This window comes from Schistocerca nitens, chromosome 5 (assembly GCF_023898315.1).
Source record: "Schistocerca nitens isolate TAMUIC-IGC-003100 chromosome 5, iqSchNite1.1, whole genome shotgun sequence".
In the NCBI taxonomy this organism is placed as follows: Eukaryota; Metazoa; Arthropoda; class Insecta; order Orthoptera; family Acrididae; genus Schistocerca; species Schistocerca nitens.
In genome coordinates, this window is record NC_064618.1 from 506,094,729 (window position 1) to 506,097,578 (window position 2,850).

The 2,850-nt window shown below is 40.5% G+C and overlaps 1 pseudogene; it reads right to left on the reverse strand.

Annotated features, from left to right (window-relative positions):
- Positions 1-1,239: 1,239 nt before the first annotated feature.
- LOC126261496 (5S ribosomal RNA) lies at positions 1,240-1,356 on the reverse strand (annotated as a pseudogene).
- Positions 1,357-2,850: the final 1,494 nt, after the last annotated feature.

Genomic DNA, 2,850 nt, shown 5'->3' on the forward strand with positions numbered 1-2,850 from the left:
GTTTAGCGTACACTGTGAGATATCCTGGTCGCAGAGCTCCACCACATATTACTTTCTTACGTGCTGGACCACATCTTGGAAGAACAGGCAGTTTGAGGAAGATGCGGCGGCAATAAACGAATACCAGCAAGGAGTGAGGATATGTAAGTACCTGTTTTAGCTGCAGTACACCAAGACCCGATATAAATTTATGAGAAATTGCTGTAGTCATTGGTAACAGCCTTACTTCGTTGCGGAGCATAGTACATGGCCACAAGTTTCATAAGTACAATAGGAGCTGTATGGGAACGATTTCAATTTGAGAAGTCACCTTCTGCGAATGGCCTGTGGATAATTTCACACTGAAGACCTTATTAAGTGTTTCGTCCTCTGATGATTACACGTTTACAAATTATGGTGCAGTGAACCGCCATGATACGAATTACTGGGCCGCAGAAAATCATAGGTGGGAACCCAATGTCAATCGTCGTGAGTAGATGAATCATAATGTGCGCTGTGAAATCCATGAATATGAAATCATCGATCCACGCTGCTTCGTAGGTACTCTGACTGGTGAGATATATCGAGTTTTTTTTTTTTTTTTTTTTTTTTTTTTTTTTTTTTTTTTTTTTTTTTTGTCGACAGTTCAGGTGCTCTCCTTCAAAATGTCAGTCTAGACATAGCAGGCGTATGTGGACGCAGCACGATAGTCACCCAACCAGTTCTGTGCGTGATATTGGGCGAGTACTGAACAACAGATTTCCTGGAAGATGGTTGGGGCGGTGTGGCCTTCATGAGCCGTTTGCTCGATCGCGCGATTTAACACTTAAAAAAAAAAAAAAGAAAAAAAGTGTCGTTCCGTGACACCAGCAATTTTCTATACAGCCATGTCTCATCTACCCATAAATCTTTAAACTTTTCTGGCTACCTAAGTGAAATTGATGTAAATTTGATTTAAATTGATTTATACAAAGTTGGTTTAAAAATATCACCTACATAAAAAAGAAATAATGTTCTATTTAATAAAATAGAACCCTGAAACTCTCTAGGCAGGCAGGCACTGGAGGTCTTCAGACCACAACTGGCCTATCGGAACCATCCGACCGCCGTTCATCCTCAGATGAGGATGCGGATAGGAGGGGCGTGTGGTCAGCACACCGCTCTCCCGGTCGGTATGATGGTTTTCTGTGACCGGAGCCGCTACTATTCGGTCGAGTAGATCCTCAATTGGCATCACGAGGGTGAGTGCACCCCGAAAAATGGCAACAGCACATGGCGGCTGGATGGTCACCCATCCAAGTGCCGGCCACGCCCGACAGCGCTTAACTTCGGTGATCTCACGGGAACCGGTGTATCCACTGCGGCAAGGCCATTGACTGCAACTCTCTACAAAGTATCTAAATACACTACGTTTATAAATGAACAGAAAGAATTTTTTTACATTTACCTACCTAAACAAATATTCGTTTCACTTATTATTTTGTAAGTTACAGAGAAAAACACATTATCTGAAACACGCTGTATGTAGATGCAAGGATCTTATCGACGCATTCTGCCTGGCCTGCGTGAGGTTTGATGATTGGATTTGTTGCAAATTTATACCTACTATATCCAGTTCAGACAATAACATCAAGGTATTCACGGTTGTTATCATAGTTCGTAAGCGCGCTAGGCGCTACAAGGACGTGAAGTTATGAATTCAATAATTGTAAAAGCATTTCGTCGTGGCTTTTGTTCACGTAAATAAATGCAAATACTTAATTTCAAACGAGAGGAAAAAATCCGAAATCACTTACCAGTTAGAGCGAAGCATGACAGTAACGCGCGCGCGTACACACACACACACACACACACACACACACACACACAAAACCTTTATCTGAGCTGCTGAGCTCATTGAGAAATAAGACGAATCTTATAAGCAACAGCGGGCAGGAGATAGATGCTAGAGACGAAACATAAACTCGAATAGCTACTTTCACACAGGAACTACCTGGGGCAGTGGAGTGGCCCAAAAAGAAAAACCGAGAAAAGCGAAACGGCGAAAGCGTCCCACAGTCTTGTGACCTGTTCTGGCTGTGGTAACAGGCATAACAAGAATCTGCACATTCTGTAGTGCGTGGAACTGATTAGCAAATGTGAGACGCTGTTGAAGACTTTGCAGAGTCCCGGCCTAATTTATACGACCACCTGTTTGAGTCGTATTTTGACGCATTGTAGGATCCCTTTTTCTGTTTTGGCCTTTTCGTCTAATAGGTGAAAGTTTGATTTTATTTTTTACACATTGACTGACGTTGAAGAGTTTTACTTTTATTTAATATTGTCCCGGCTAAGTATCAGTTTGATTACTTTTAAAACCCAATGTTAAACGTGGGTCACTACACGTATAGTCTTCCCAACTCTGAGAGAAAAAATCTTTAGAAGCTTTACTACCAATGTTTGCAGACGACGATACTTTAACCTTTCCTTCAATTGTTTTGTTACGAATCGCTAGTTTGTTCTTGGTATAGGCCACGTAACCTTAACGTTTATTAATCTAAGTTAAATTAATGTTCAAGACTTGTATTATGTTTCAAATTAACAACGTCAGTTTAATGACAAGAATTATTAATAAATAGGCTCACTCATACGATCTCATTCAAAGAAGTTCTTTAATTAGATGTCTAAGTAGGATTCCCGCTAGCATCAGAGATGTTAGATAATATCCTGCACTTTCGGTAAATAAGTTATTTCTATTCAATATCAGCAAACTGTCATTAACTATGATCATTAGTCGCGTGAAGTTAAAGTTTCCCACTATCACAATGCAAAGTCCGAATCAGGTTAAAATTCTCAATTCAGTAAAGCGTTTAAATATTCACACGAATTGAC